Source organism: Drosophila melanogaster, chromosome 2L (genome assembly GCF_000001215.4).
Source record: "Drosophila melanogaster chromosome 2L".
NCBI classification, from domain to species: Eukaryota; Metazoa; Arthropoda; class Insecta; order Diptera; family Drosophilidae; genus Drosophila; species Drosophila melanogaster.
The window spans coordinates 8,584,862-8,602,092 of record NT_033779.5 but is presented as its reverse complement, the minus strand read 5'-3'; the positions used below and the strand labels follow the sequence as shown (position 1 = coordinate 8,602,092).

The window sequence follows — 17,231 nt, the reverse complement described above, 5'->3', positions numbered from 1 at the left end:
TCGGATCAAAATTCGCAAGAACGCTTATGTAACTGCACATCAAGTGAAAGTCATAAAAAAGGTTATGGCCACAGCAATAACATTAGCCATGGTAAATCAGCAGCAAATAAAAAGCAGCACTTAATTCAAATTTATTGCCCATTTGTCTTGCAGCTTCACCACTCACAAACCATTTCAATCGCCCCCGAAAGTATGCTAAGCCCTATAGAATCTAAAACTGATTAGGTGGCAAAAAAAAACCAGGAAGCATTTCATTTCAGTGGATAACCCTTTTTTACGTAATAATTCCCAACCAAACTTTGCAGTTTTTTTCAACGGCTGTTGTGGCCGATGTTCGGTTGGAGCGCGACATTAGCGACATGAACATGGCGAACAGACAAAGCTGGCTAGTTTGCAAAATCGGATGCACGGAAAAAAATAAGTTATAAGTTAGTTAAATAAATTATAGTTAGTTTATAGTTTTTCAGCTTCTATAAGGAAAGCTACAGTTGCAGGACGATGTTTTGTTTTTGTTTTTAAGGTTTCAAAAGATATTTTGTAACTTTAACAGCGGTCATCCTTATTTATAATATATATAGTGACGTATTTGGGTGGTCCAAACCAGCCACTTCCATTATTTCAAAGAAATCAGTAATGCACTCTAGTAATTTTCCATAACGTATCCCAGCTGCGCAGCATTCGTTTATCTTTGGCAGCGCAGCCGTTCTTGTAAACATCCTAAAGCCTGACCTAAGCAGATTTGACTGCCCTCTTTCAACGCTATCTAATCTTAAGAACCCAAGAGCGAGGCTCTCCCGAAATACAAATATTGTTCAAATACTGAGGCTTCTCCTCAATCCAATTTGCATTTGATTTTTAGTCTTAAGCTGAGATCCAAAGAATAAAGTCGTGAAACTATTTCTCCTAAAAACTATTTTTTATTTCTTGGCGTTGTCCTTAGTCAACTGACGGGACATTAGTTCGACTCATAAATAAAACAACAATTTTACTGGCGCAGTCGGTAGGATACAAAAGTATCCGAAAAAAAAGAACCTTCGAGTGGAAAATAAGTTAAATTTTATAGTCCAGTGCTCGAAACATCTCCCAAAATAAATTCGTGAAAACTCTTCAACTTGGATTATAATTCCAATTCGGTTATCCAATAATAAGTGGAAGTGAAATACGAAACAAAAATATTAAGTCCAAAGGCAACTAAGTTTTAAAACCAACATATAAAAATAAAAAATTAAAACAATATAGAATTTTAATAATACAACACAAAAATTTACAAAACAAAAAAAAAAAACAAGTGAAACTAGAAAGCTTAAAAATAATAATAACATTGAATCCGAAACAAAACAAAAAAATAAAACACAAAAGTTAAAAATTTTACAATAAAAATGTCACAACCAATTATTGCGCTGAGCGACATAAACCTTGCCGAAGCCCGTCGGCAGCTTAAAGACATTATGCCATTCAAGGGTGATCCAGAAACCCTTCACACCTTTATCAGCAGAGTGGATTACGTAATTTCGCTCTACCAAACAAATGATGTCCGACAACAGAGGATTCTACTGGGAGCCATCGAAAGGAACTTGGACGGACAAATTACACGATCTTTGGGACTTCCGAACATCGAAGATTGGCCTACCCTTAAAGCAAGACTCATCGCGGAATTTAAAATTCAAACACCAAACTACAAACTTCTGGAGAACTTCAGGGAGACACCATACAGAGGAAGCCTAAGAGCATTCTGCGAAGAAGCGGAGAGACGACGTCAATTACTAATTTCGAAACTACACCTGGAAGGTAACCAATCGGATTTTCTTATTTATATTCAGGGTATTAAAGAATCTATTAAGATACTGATAAGGAAACTACCAATACAATTATTCACTATTTTAGCCCATCACGATATTACAGACTTAAGATCCTTAATTACCATTGCACAAAATGAGGGAATTTATGAAGAACACATTAATTTTGAATTTTATGAAAAACCAGAATATCGTAATAAAAATTCAAATTCTAACCAGAATTCGAAAACACAAAAATTCAATACAAATGTTCAAACTCAAAATCGACCAAGTTACTCACAATATTCCCAACCCTTCCAACCTAATTTTAATCAATACATTCAACCATTTAGACCTAGCTATACACAGCAGATAACTAACAACCCACCCATGTGGCACGCACCTAATTATTTCAGACCCAACCAATACATAAACCCACAACCCATTATTCAAAAAAATCATTTCCAACAATATCCCAACAAAGCCCAATTTCCCCAAACAACGCATTTTAGAGGAAATACATACCCTCGACTACAACAACCCTCTACATATAAAAATACTAACTTCCCGATTACTAAACGACTAAGACCATCGGACAGTGAACAAACTAAAATGTCTATTGACGAAATTAGATTCCAAGACGCGCATGAATTCGAACAAGTCCAACCTAATTATTACGAGCAACAGTATTTTAACCAAAATCAATACAATCCGTATCAAAATCATAGCTTCATTAATGAAGGGCAACAACAAGTCCAATCTGTACAAATTAATAACAAACAAAACCAAAATAATTCTGAACTAAACGAAAATTTTCGGTTAACAGCCCCGGAAAATACGAATACATAAAAATAGTATACAAAGGGCGCTCATACAAATGCCTTCTAGACACAGGATCAACAATTAATATGATCAATGAAAATATATTTTGTCTTCCCATTCAAAATAGTAGATGTGAAGTTTTAACATCAAATGGCCCTATTACCTTGAACGACTTGATTATGTTACCCAGAAATAGTATTTTCAAAAAAACCGAACCATTTTATGTGCACAGATTTTCTAATAATTACGATATGCTAATTGGCAGAAAATTGTTGAAAAATGCTCAATCAGTTATTAATTACAAAAATGATACAGTTACCCTTTTTGATCAAACATACAAATTAATTACTTCAGAATCCGAAAGAAACCAAAATTTGTATATCCAAAGGACACCAGAATCAATTGCAAGCTCAGATCAGGAATCAATAAAAAAATTAGATTTTTCACAGTTTCGATTAGATCACCTAAATCAGGAGGAAACTTTTAAGTTAAAAGGCTTGTTAAATAAATTTAGAAATCTTGAATATAAGGAGGGAGAGAAATTAACATTTACAAATACAATTAAACACGTACTAAATACAACACATAACTCCCCAATTTATTCGAAACAATACCCACTTGCGCAAACACACGAAATCGAAGTAGAAAACCAAGTACAGGAAATGCTGAATCAGGGATTAATTAGGGAAAGTAATTCTCCATACAATAGTCCTACTTGGGTCGTACCAAAGAAACCGGATGCTTCTGGCGTAAATAAGTACAGGGTAGTAATTGATTATAGAAAGCTAAATGAAATAACCATACCTGACAGATATCCAATTCCAAATATGGACGAAATTCTTGGCAAACTGGGTAAATGCCAATATTTTACAACGATCGATCTGGCAAAGGGATTTCATCAAATAGAAATGGACGAAGAATCAATTTCTAAAACTGCATTCTCCACAAAAAGCGGTCATTACGAATACCTTCGAATGCCATTTGGCCTTAGGAATGCACCCGCTACTTTTCAAAGGTGCATGAATAATATCCTTCGACCGTTGCTTAACAAACACTGTTTGGTGTATCTGGATGATATTATAATTTTTTCAACATCCCTTACAGAACATTTAAATTCAATACAATTAGTTTTTACAAAGCTTGCAGATGCAAATTTAAAATTGCAACTAGACAAATGTGAGTTCTTAAAAAAGGAAGCTAACTTTCTTGGTCACATAGTTACCCCTGATGGTATTAAACCAAATCCTATTAAAGTTAAAGCCATAGTTTCATACCCAATTCCGACAAAAGTAAAAGAGATAAGAGCTTTCCTTGGATTAACAGGTTATTATCGCAAATTTATTCCAAATTACGCAGACATAGCAAAACCCATGACCAGCTGCTTAAAAAAAAGGAGCAAAGATAGATACACAAAAACTTGAGTACATAGAGGCATTCGAAAAACTTAAGGCTTTGATAATTCGTGACCCAATTTTACAATTACCTGATTTTGAAAAGAAATTTGTTTTAACCACAGATGCAAGTAACTTGGCCCTCGGGGCTGTCCTTTCTCAAAACGGTCATCCTATATCTTTTATTAGTAGAACACTTAACGATCACGAATTAAATTACAGTGCTATCGAAAAAGAATTACTTGCCATAGTTTGGGCCACAAAAACTTTTCGACATTATTTACTAGGACGACAATTTCTCATTGCCAGTGACCATCAACCTCTTAGATGGCTTCATAACTTAAAGGAACCGAATGCTAAGTTAGAAAGATGGAGAGTTAGATTAAGCGAATACCAATTTAAAATAGATTATATTAAAGGGAAAGAAAATTCAGTTGCCGATGCATTATCAAGAATTAAAATTGAAGAAAATCATCATAGTGAAGCTACTCAACATAGTGCAGAAGAGGACAATAGCAACCTTATTCATTTAACAGAAAAACCAATAAATTATTTCAAAAAACAAATAATCTTTATTAAATCCGATAAAAATAAAGTAGAGCATTCAAAAATATTCGGTAACTCCATTACCACAATTCAATATGATGTAATGACACTTGAAAAGGCCAAACAAATTTTACTCGATCACTTTATCCATAGAAACATTACCATTTATATTGAGAGCGATGTAGATTTTGAAATTATTCAAAGAGCACACATAGAAATTGTTAATACCACCTACACAAAAGTAATTCGCAGTCTTTTCCTATTAAAGAACGTTGGTTCATACGCCGAATTCAAAGAAATCATACTTCAATCACATGAAAAACTTTTACACCCTGGTATACAGAAAATGACAAAATTATTTAAAGAAAATCACTTCTTTCCAAATAGCCAACTATTAATTCAGAATATAATAAACGAATGCAACATATGCAATTTGGCCAAAACAGAACATAGAAACACCAAAATGCCTTTAAAAATCACACCCAACCCGGAACATTGCCGAGAAAAATTTGTAGTAGATATTTATTCATCTGAGGGAAAACATTACATCAGTTGCATTGATATTTATTCTAAATTCGCTACACTTGAGCAAATTAAAACTAAGGATTGGATAGAATGCAGAAACGCATTAATGCGCATTTTTAATCAACTAGGTAAACCCAAATTATTAAAGGCAGACAGAGACGGAGCTTTCTCCAGTTTAGCTTTAAAGCGATGGCTTGAAGAAGAAGAAGTCGAATTACAGCTCAATACAGCAAAAAACGGGGTAGCAGACGTCGAAAGATTACACAAAACAATAAATGAAAAAATTCGTATAATCAATTCATCTGATGATGAAGAAGTAAAATTAAGCAAGATAGAAACAATCCTCTACACATACAACCATAAAATTAAACATGACACTACTGGACAGACACCTGCTCAAATTTTCTTATACGCTGGGCATCCCATATTAGACACTCAAAAAATTAAAGAGAAGAAAATAGACAAAATAAATGAAGACAGACAGGAATTTAATATTGACACTAATTACAGAAAAGGTCCACTACAGAAAGGCAAATTAGAAAACCCATTTAAACCAACCAAAAATGTAGAACAGACAGACCCTGACCATTACAAAATCACTAATAGAAATAGAGTTACGCACTACTACAAAACACAATTCAAAAAACAAAAGAAAAATAATAAACTCTCAATTTCACAGGCACCTGGTACCCGATAACACTATTGTTTATACTGATCACAGCTGTTCATGGACAACAAATTCAAATTAATAATATTGACACCAACCACGGATATCTCCTTTTTTCTGATAAGCCAGTACAGATACCATCCTCCTTTGAACATCACTCCTTAAAAATCAATTTAACTGAAATAGACATCGTGGTTGACTATTTTGAGCAAAGACTACGAACCGATTACCATGCACCCCAGATCAATTTTTTATACAATAAAATAAAAAGAGAACTAGCCGGAATAACCCTGAAACATAGAAACAAACGGGGTCTTATTAACATTGTGGGTTCAGGTTTTAAATACCTATTTGGAACACTAGATGAAAATGATCGAGTCGAAATACAGAAAAAACTTGAAATCAACGTCCATAACTCAGTAAAATTACATGAACTCAACGACGCCATACGATTGATAAATGACGGAATGCAAAAAATACAGAATTATGAAAATAACCACACCATCATTGACAGTCTTTTGTTCGAACTAATGCAGTTTACGGAATACATAGAAGATTTGGAAATGGCTATGCAGCTTTCCAGACTTGGACTGTTTAACCCCAAATTACTAAACTACGACAAACTTGAAAATGTGAACAGCCAAAACATTTTGAACATTAAAACATCCACTTGGATTAACTACAATGATAACCAAGTATTAATCATATCCCACATACCCATTTACCTTTCACTAATAAGCACAATTAAAATAATTCCTTACCCAGACTCCAACGGCTATCAGCTAGATTACACAGACACACAATCATATTTTGAAAAAGAAAATAAAGTTTATAATACCGAAAATAAAGAAGTAAAAAATGAATGTGTCACCAATATTATTAAACACTTAAATCCAATTTGTAATTTTAAGCCAGTACACACGAACGAAATAATAAAATACATAGAACCAAACACAATTGTAACCTGGAACTTAACCCAAACAATTCTTAACCAAAATTGCCAAAATTCAATTAATAAAATAAAAATAGAAGGAAACAAAATGATAAGAGTAACGCAATGCAAAATAGAAATCAATAATATAATTTTAAGTGAAAATCTGTTAGAACCAGAAATAGATTTGACACCACTATACACACCACTTAATATAACAAAAATAAAAATTGTAAAACACAACGACATTGTTGAGATGATTTCAGAGAACAATATTACACTTTACATACAAATGATCATTGTAATAATCGCACTAATTTTGTTGTACTCATATTTAAGATATGTATCATTTAAACCATTTATGATGCTGTATGCAAAACTTAAAATAAGAAAAAATCAAAATCAAAACACACCACAACAAACAGAAATAGAAGAAACTCCATTTCCCACACTATATCCATCAATCCCAGCCCAAGTATAGGCTTCTCTTTAAGGGAAGGGGAGTGACGTATTTGGGTGGTCCAAACCAGCCACTTCCATTATTTCAAAGAAATCAGTAATGCACTCTAGTAATTTTCCATAACGTATCCCAGCTGCGCAGCATTCGTTTATCTTTGGCAGCGCAGCCGTTCTTGTAAACATCCTAAAGCCTGACCTAAGCAGATTTGACTGCCCTCTTTCAACGCTATCTAATCTTAAGAACCCAAGAGCGAGGCTCTCCCGAAATACAAATATTGTTCAAATACTGAGGCTTCTCCTCAATCCAATTTGCATTTGATTTTTAGTCTTAAGCTGAGATCCAAAGAATAAAGTCGTGAAACTATTTCTCCTAAAAACTATTTTTTATTTCTTGGCGTTGTCCTTAGTCAACTGACGGGACATTAGTTCGACTCATAAATAAAACAACAATTTTACTATATAGTATTAGATAAACAATATATATAATGAATGTTATAAATGTTTAGCAGTGCATTTTTGCTGGGTGGCCTTGCATCAGTTGCTGACCCATGGTCAGAGGTTGCGGTTTATTCGAGTGCAAAGCCAAAAACTTGTTCTCTGCCATCAGTTGGACAGTGGCCACTGGACACGGAGTTCTCTGGTTCCTGACGCTTCTCCGGCTGTGAGTCACCTAACAACTGCACAATGATGTTGTTTTCCCCGCTCGTGACGCCCAGCATGTCAGGCTAATAGTTTTCATTCGGGCCCATGCACTGCACATTGACCACAGGACCAGAAACGGACAGAGCAGGCCACTTCACTCGGCACATTTGTCATTCCCATTTTCTGTGCCATATTTCACAAAATAATTTTTGACTACACAAGAGCAATGCAACCGACTAACACCCAAGTAAGTCATGGGTAGTCACTCATAATTTTACCCTTATTGACGACATGTTCCAAAGACGAGTGACATACAACCACTCTAGTGTCCATTTGCCATTTGTTTCGGGTGTTTTATATTATAGTTTTTGAGTGAGTGCATCATAGTGCGAAACTTATCCGTAATGACTACGGCCTAATTTAGTGCAAAGCTGATCTCGTTTGTTGTTGTTTAATAGTAACAATAACTTCAAATGATGCAAGCACTTTAAGGAAAAGGAATGAGTAGTAAAACGAATTTTAGTTTACGAGACTCACAGCAGAAACCCTTCAAAAAATATGCATGCATTCCAATCACTTTAGCATAAATTTGCACGTTTAAAGAATAATTTTACATAATACTATTAAATGGCAATGAGACATAAAAATATGAAAGATGTGTACGCAAAAACTAGGCAAACACACAAACAGGATACTTGATTGCCTATTTGTGAATATGGTAAAATGGCTAACTCATTTATGGAATAAAAAATAAGAAAATTCAAATGGAATCGTTTCGGTCATCAATCATTTTCGTAGGAGGCTGAATTAAATATGCAAGTGCTGGCTGCAGGGATACTTCTTTTCCTATTTCCTTCGAAGCTATACATGTAGATTTCGATTTGTATGTATGAAATTCTATGAGCAATTTTCACAAAGACATTTTCGGCTCATTTTTTTGTAGAAAGCAATTGCTGCAGCAGCTGGACAAACATGATAAGAATAGCCACCATTCGATTTCGTTGCACGCAAGTCGAGAAATTTCGAAAAATAGTAAAAACAATTTACGCACACATATGTATGCAGAACATGGGCTAAGAATATTCAATTCGGCAATTTACATCCATCCCAAATGTATAAAATAGAGTAGTAAATTGATTTTTATCTTTTGTTCTTCGTAAATTGACAGGCAGTTAAATTTGCTTGGATTTGCATTCTCAAAAAAGCAACTTAGTAATGACAAAATGTTTTCTGCAAATCAAGTGAGTACGAAAAATCAGTATTATTAAGTTTTCCCAATACTCAGTATGGAAAATCATAGCCAGAATGCTCATGGTGACCAAAAATGTGCAAAATTAAATGGATAAATGCAGATAGACACCCAAAGAGCACTTCTTTGGCATCACTCCTATTATGGGTTTTGTGTTCCAGGCTGCAGCTGCTGTCGTTTCGGTGGTGTCATGCAAAAACTCAATAAATTTTGCGCAAACGATTTATCATGAGCTTGATTACGAAAATGCAGACACAATCACAAGAAGCTTGTGTGTGCCTGTGTGTGTGTGTGTAAGAGTGTTTGCATGTGTGTGAGTGTGTGGCACATGGACACAGTTGCATGCATAAAATAATACGCCAATATTATAATAGACATACAACAATGGAACCCCGTTTTGGCAGCCATTTTTCACATGTCAGGACATTGATTTGCCGTTATTACACAAAATGGCGGCCGGGTACCGTTAGTAACCCACTAATGGTTGAAGTCCCTTCTACTGCGCATATGTCTGTGTATGGATTCTGGGTTCAAGAAAGGTTATAACTAAATTAGCATAAATTGCGGCAGGGAAATCGACATTAGAATATGGCCTTTGATTGCACACAATGTGAAGTGTCGAGTAAATGTTTGAGCAGGGCCCCTTATCACAATTGTACATTAACAGTTTTGGCTTTGATTTATGAATGACACTGGCACCGACTCCATTGAGTGGGCGGAATACAAATTAATAGATTAATATTTTATAATCGAATTTCGTTCGTGATTTGCATACTTGGCATATCCTCAAGCATATGGCGAGGCATTTAAACAATCTCTCGTTAAGGCTGTGCCCAAAATTATTAACTGCACTTTGTCGGTCCGTCGGCCGTCAAACAGTTTCCATTAAATTTAATTTACTGCCAGCCCACCTCGCCTTTCGGAATCCTGACAGGACCTCATCCAGTGCATCTGTCAAAGCTCCTGCCAGAGCCGAACGACAACCAAGACCAAGTCCATGCACAGTAAATTAATTAACTTTATTGTCTGGGGCTGCCCGGTTCGTAATTTGATTAAACAGCTCTAACAGCGTTTCGCATATACTCGTCCTCGTACGCACATGTCTATATGCAGGCATATAAATTCTAAGAAACGTTTTAGATTTCTCCATCAATTTGATGGCTGCATTTATCATTTTCGGTCGCATTTTTAAATCGCAAACTTAATGGACTTTAAAGTCATTCTAGAAAAGACGACCAAGAAAATAATTTAAGTCATTTATTTTCGCTTAAGGTGCCTAATATCTAAAATGCAGTACAAAAGTGCACATTATAGCAATATTATTATCACAAGAAAAACTACATATTAGTAAAGGCTCTTTTGTTTACAGAAAGTTGTTTAAATATTTAAAAACTGATTTACATAACTCAATCAAAAAAGAAAGCAATCACCTTAGCACTTGAACCGAAAGGAGTATAATAATGAGGAGAATAAGAATATTCAACGAAAATGCATTTTTGCACTTTTCGCGGTGCGTTGCGAGTTTCTCTGAGCTGTTATGCAAAATGAAAGTGGAAAAGAAGTAAACAAATTGAAAAACGTTGTCTATAGATGGAAAATAATATTATTCCCTAGTTGATTTCGAAGTTGGTAATGCAATTTAAGCTTTGCATTAATGTGGCCGTTGCATTTTCAACGATTGATTGTACGGAGTTTAGTGCAGAGCTGAATTAAGATGGAAATAAAAAATATATTGGGTACAATCTGAGGAGAAAAAATATAAGCAGAAACGCTAAAATCCGACAAAATGTACAATTTAAACTTCACTTAAAAATTCATACATCTTGAACTTCTTTATCAATATATTCTATGAGAGCTATGTCGAAATTTCACAAAACATTGAAATATGAATAAAATGTGTTTCAATTGTGACTCTTGGGTAATAAGGAAAACTATAGTGAAATTCGACGCAATTAAAGTTATTTTCAAGCATTCCCGTTGATCTTAAGGGACTTCAATAAAGTGCGATAATAATAGTGTATGACTCACAGTCATATCCAAGGAAAAAATAATGTCAGTAGTTTGTGTAACCCAGTGTTTCCGTCTGCAGTTGATAAGGGGTAGATGAAGTGTAGATTCTCAGCGGAATTTATATAGAAATAAATGGTGCTTATCGAATGGTATATATTGTATATCAAACTCAAATTGTGCTCAGTTCAAAAGTGTCCAGCAACCAAAGGAGTTCAACATGAAAGTCTTTACCATCAACTTTTTCAAATTACTCTTTATTCTTCTTCTATCAATCGTTTTAGAACCCGAGGGCGAACTTCCAGAATGGTAAAAAAATATAATACATTAAAGGTTTTAAAGCTAAAATCAGACTAGTGATTCGTAAAATGTGATTATTGAAATTGGTTATAATTTAAAATTGATTATAATTTAAAATTAGAAAAAATGCTACATGTTTTATCTGCTAACCTTTGTTTTCATTTTATCTTTTTTTCTAGTACTCGCTTTTCGGAGGAGATAAAAAATGTTAAACAGGAAAGAACACGGTCCTACTATACAAAAAACATTTCTTAAACTGCATTTGGAATCCCAAACTAATAAATGTCTTTGATTTAAATACACAACGTAAAACGACATAAAAATGTTATAACAACAAGTTCACATGATTTATTCGTTTTGAAACAATTAATAAATTTTGCCCTGTTTCTGCGCTTTATAGACCTGACTTAAAGTGGAATTGTTTTTAATTTAAAATTAAATTTAAAATTAAGTTAGCAAAGCAGATGATTAGATTAGATTTGCAATACCATTCGGTTGCTTTCCTGCTCTTCATTTAGTTTCTTTTTGCAAATATATATATATATATATATTTATCAATAGAGCATCCACGAATTTCTTATTAATTGTTGGTTGGACTACTTGATATAAAAACTCACTCACTAATCTCTACAACTTTTCATTTAATCTCTCTGACCCAATTCCATGTACGATTATGCAGTCAATCGAACACATGTCGTTAGGCATTAACATCTCATTTCATTATGGCCTGAAACCTTTAGGCATTACCGCATTCATATTCAGGGCCCAAATGGTTGGTCGATTTGGTTCGAAACGCGGTGCTGATAATGCTGTTAATTGATTTGTTGTAAAATTGTTGCATAAATTCTTTCATTTGCTGTTGCAGCGTTGCTGTTCGGCCCTTTATTGTCCGGATTAAGGAACATAATGTTCACTTAATATGCACATAACTGCTATGTTAATGCGCCACTGAGAAACACCTATTTTTACTGCCATTTCTGGCCGCTTTTGGCATTTGCATTGATTTATGTCGCTCATAAAAGTTTTCGTTTACCTTTCGCCACACATTATTGAATACTTTTCGAAAATTGATAATGATGAATATAATATTCTCATTAAAAACTCTACGCTCCGGATAATCTTATTGGTTTTAATTTCGCCGTCATCGAATATTGTAATTCGATGATGTTCAGATAATTTGGGTATTCAAATAAGGCAGTTTAAAGCGAAAAAACAAGATTTATTATTTTTGCGTTGATGAAAGCAATAAAAGTAATTAAGCATATTAACTTTTGAATCTGGTGTGGATGGTTACAGAATATTCTTAATCTTAAACTTAATAGGGAAAGTTTACTCACAAATAGTATGCCGAAAACATATACATATTTAACGCTTAAAATTCAGCTTACCTAAAAGAAATAGAAATGAAACAATTTATTAGTGGAATGACAATATCAAAAAATATAGCCCACATTTGGTCTTCTTTAAAGTTTTAGAGTTTTGCACTCAGTTCAAATTGATTCAGTCGGCAATTGTGAATGCAGATTTATGTCCCAGCAGTGCCAATAATCAAAATGCGTTTTTTGGCCCTCGTTTTTGGTCTTTTGGCAAGCACACAAAAATTTCTTTTCACTTTTGCCACAAACAGACTCACAAAGGAAGTCCTGATGATGGGGGAATCATCATCAGCCAACATGAGCTAGAGAGAGCGAAATAATTTCAGTACCCAAGGAAGCCCAATGCGCATAATTTAACTGACGAGCCGACGTGCACTGATAAAAATAAATTTATATTTGTGACTATTGTATAAGCCAAAAAAGGATTACCTAATATGTAGCTTAAGTTATTGCACAGTCATTCTTTTTTGATTAGTATTCCACTTTATTTTTATAGGAATAGGATTGTAAATCTTAAAGAAGAATATTTTTAATCTTATTATTAACTTGTTCATGCTACTTTTTCTCGGTGCATTGTGCGGTTGTGGGAGTGTCAGAAGTTAGGGCGTTGACTGCATTTCATTTTGAGTTTTCGACAGCCAGCAAAATGGCAGCATGCTGTGTGGCTGAAAGCCGCAGAAAGGCTCAGGGGTCTGCGAAGTGCGAGGAGGTGTACGGAATCGGGGGATATAGCTTGGCCATCTCAACTTCACTGCCAATGGAGTGTGTGTGTGTGTGTGTGTGTGGGTGTGTGCGGAGGTTGTCGGTGTGCTTTATCGCATAATCTCGGTTCCTGGGCCTTGGCATCATTTTGGTGATTTTTCTTCTGGTTTCCGTGCAACTCCATGGCCCGATAATGACGTTAATGATGGCTTCGCTGATGTGTTGCATACTTTTTGGCAGCCAGTGTAAAGTGAATGGGCATAGCTCTTTGAACGACTCAAAGGAAGCTTTGCTTATGGATTTTGGTATAAGGAGGGGACTCCTTATTGTATAATGCAAGGTATGTATATGGGAAGGCCCCCCAGAGTATGCTATAAAAAGTTTATTGTAACAAGTCGCTCAACGTTGAAGACAAAAAACACCAAAAAACGACAAAACAAACAAGAGCAAGGAAAACTCGAGAAAACCACATCGCAACCCTCCTTTTGACCAACCCACCCCTTTCAGCCTTTTTCCATTGCTGTTTAGCATAAAATTTACTGCACCAAGCGGCATTTGAACGTTGGCCCGTCCCGTAAATCCTACTAATCAAATTTATTACCCATATACAGGCAGGCCAACCGCAAGGCATGACCCTCTCGCTCTCTCTCTCTCTCACCTACCATCTAGTCGTCTCTTTTACTCTCCCCTTTGAACTTAGAGCCGGTGTCTGGCCACTTCAAATGCCTTGGCAATATGCATATTAAATTTAATTAGAGCGACTGGTAAACATAAATTCATCCAGAGGAACACGTAGCCGGCAATGACCAGACTTCAAAGGCAGCTTAGAGCTTTTAGCAGGAAATCTGGCATTATATTGAGTGCACACACACCTAAGAAATTGGTGAGCATCAAACAAAAATAAAATGATTTTGGTAAATATAAAGTTAAATCATATTGCAATCTATTGTGATTTAAAACTAGTAAGAAAAATAATTAAAAATGTAAACAAAAATAACTAGTGAATCAAATATATATATTCTTAAGTGAATAAGATTTCATTTCCGAATAATTCGTTCGCTATTTAAGCATGAATATAAACCAAAGCTACTGAGCTGAATACGTTTACCACCCACAATTAATTGCACCACACTATTATATAAAAATAATCGTTTAGTACGGCAATGGGTGAAAAGCAAAGATATTCCCGAAAATTAATTGCAGCCCCAGAATCCCCAAAACGATGGTGGCTTTTTTGGCTAATTTTGATTATTTTACTGCAGCACTTTGGGTGTGGGGTTCCGCGTTAATTGCCTTACAGGCCCACAAAACTGGCTTAAACACACACTCACCCATACACACACACACACACACACACACACAGAGGGACCCAACAAATTGTTGTGTGCACTCAATTTAAATGGAGTTTGGTCCCAGCTCAGGGGATACTCTGATAGAATTTTTGCTCATTTTATGCTCTTTCCGGAGTTGCCATGAATGTGACATTAATGAGCTCCCAGGCTTATCCCACAGGCCAAAAAGGCTCTACAGCTCCTGGCCACACACAGGCTTTATGGCTATAATTTGTCCTTGAGTTCTGGAGAGGGAGCCAAAATAAGAGTGACGTTCGAAGGTGTAGGCCTGAGTATGTTCATAATTAAATTGTTATTTGGCTGAGACACAAGGCCCTAAAACTGCCTGTTCATTTGAAGGTTATAAAAGGTCGCTTTTGGCTGCCCATATATCACCACTTATATGGGTTTGTATGGGCGGGATTAAAAAATTACATTCATAGCTTAATGGAATAACCTTTTGTGAGGAGTCTAGACCCACTATTCCCGTAGCCATTCAACAAAAAGTTCCTCGATTGGCTAGTAAAAGTTTTTGATTTCAGTCAAAAAATCAACATAATTACTGTCAGCTATAAACTTGAAATTAATTTCATTAACAGCATTTGTTCAAGAATTTCAAAAAGCCCTGTTCTGCTTGGAAACGAAAGAAGGGAGAATATAATTTGATTGCCTATTATTTCGTAAAAGAAATTAATTTTCTTTTCTCGCAGCGGTCAGAAAGTTTAGACAACAAAATTACCTCAAAGTTTAAGCGGATTTAAACAATCTCATTATTTTATTGGCTTGTCAATACAAAAAAAAAGAAGCACTTGTGCGGAAGTTTTTTAAAATTGCCTTAAATTCTCAGTTTCTTAAATTTGCTTTATTTGGTATATGACATTCTAGTATCATAATTCATAAATTAATAACAATACCTCCTAATTACTTGATTCCTAGACGAAATAAAGCCACCCAAATCTCATTAAAGTCTTATCGCCCACCTCCACATCGCCCCCAGACCGCCCAATTTGCAGTGCCAGATTGAGATTTATATGCCTCATGGAGTGCATCCCATAAATCTCGATTCCAGGCGCAACACACTTACATGCTCGTTGGATGTCAACCTCAAAATCTTCGGGGAGGAGAAAGGTGGCCAAGCCACAGAACACCTCAATGTATCCATGATGAGCCGGCGGCACACCATTCATTCACATGCCGCCAATCGGTGGCGCATTTAGGGCGGCATAATGAACTTGCATTCGCCAGGGCGTTACGCAATCAACAAAAATGTATAACACACACGATCCAGACACACGGTGATTTTATCTAAATCAATTCAACGAAAGCTCCATCCAAATGCTGGCAGTCAGATGCAGACAGGCAGAAGGAAGTAGCATCCCGCATGGGTTTCTGGATGATGCTGGCAAACAGAGTGCTAAAAATACACAGAGCTCGAAGTTGGGAGATGGGAATCCGGAATCCAGAATCCGGAATTCTGGAATACAAAATACGGAAAACGGAATACGAAACCTGCACCCGCCCCTCGAAAGGCAAATACAATAACAGAGTCAGACTGCGATAAGAGAAACAGAAACTCAAATTAAATTAAAATCTTTCAGTTTCAATTACGAGTTTTTGTGTGCACCACTCCGGTTCCAGCATACAAAACACAAATTGCATTCAAAATGCATTAAAAGCAATTTGCACGAAAAATTTACATAAAATCCAGGAGGAAGACAGAGACAGATACATATAGAGATTCAAAAAAGAGAACGAGATAGACTGCGACGGCTACAGCGAAGGTACAAAATTATATTGCTATCAATTATAATGGCAATGACAAAACGCAAATGCAACACAAGGTGAAGTTGAAGGAACTTTTTACAGTCAAAGCGAAAGGGGAGTGCCCACCAAGGGGTGGAAAATCTGTTGGCACGGTATGCAGAACAAATTGCAGTGTTGCCAAGCGCAAAGGAAAAAGAAAAAAAAACAACACAAATGCAACAGTGAAACATTCGTGGAGGGCAGATCATCTGCTTACAAATATAGAAAAGCAATGCATATTCATTTGTATCGTGCAAAGTGCTAAAGACGTGACTATTAGTTCGCGATGAATAATTTTAAAATTAAACGATACTTTACTCATACAATGGCTTTCAATGCAAAACTCATTCATTAGGAATAAGCTTTATATGTGCTAATATTGAGGTAATCCCCCATGTTATGATTTTGGCAAATATATCGCTTAGGCACTTTATTCGGTTACCATCTCTAATTGAAATGCAGCTGACTATGCAAATTTGTTTTTGTTGACGCCGTTGGTGGTGCAACGCAACACAGACACGCTTCAAAGGTGCAACCGATTGCCGTTGCATTTGAAAAGGAGCCCCCTGGTAATCTCCATGTGCTGAATCCTTGCAGAAAGAGGGTTGGCAGACCTGGGTACAGAATGGCGGCACGGGGCAGATTGGCAGGCCAGACAGATTGCAGTTGCAAGCAGGCGGCGCCTGCCCTGCCACGCCCCCCCAT

The 17,231-nt window shown here is 35.8% G+C and overlaps 1 protein-coding gene and 1 long non-coding RNA gene across 9 annotated transcripts in view, besides 1 other annotated feature; one reads left to right on the top strand and one right to left on the bottom strand.

Annotated features, from left to right (window-relative positions):
- The window catches only part of Sema1a (Semaphorin 1a), a 129,895-nt gene that overhangs the window by 69,949 nt on the left and 42,715 nt on the right, over window positions 1-17,231 (bottom strand). The gene's annotated exons all lie outside the window — the stretch shown is intronic.
- Window positions 577-7,573: a mobile genetic element.
- lncRNA:CR43855 (long non-coding RNA:CR43855) lies at window positions 7,604-11,723 on the top strand. 2 transcript variants are annotated; one of them, NR_073744.1, is made up of 2 exons: window positions 7,604-8,005; window positions 11,494-11,723. It is a non-coding gene; the product is annotated as a long non-coding RNA:CR43855 (long non-coding RNA). The 2 variants fall into 2 exon arrangements; NR_073745.1 differs by lacking the exon at window positions 7,604-8,005 and adding an exon at window positions 11,209-11,323.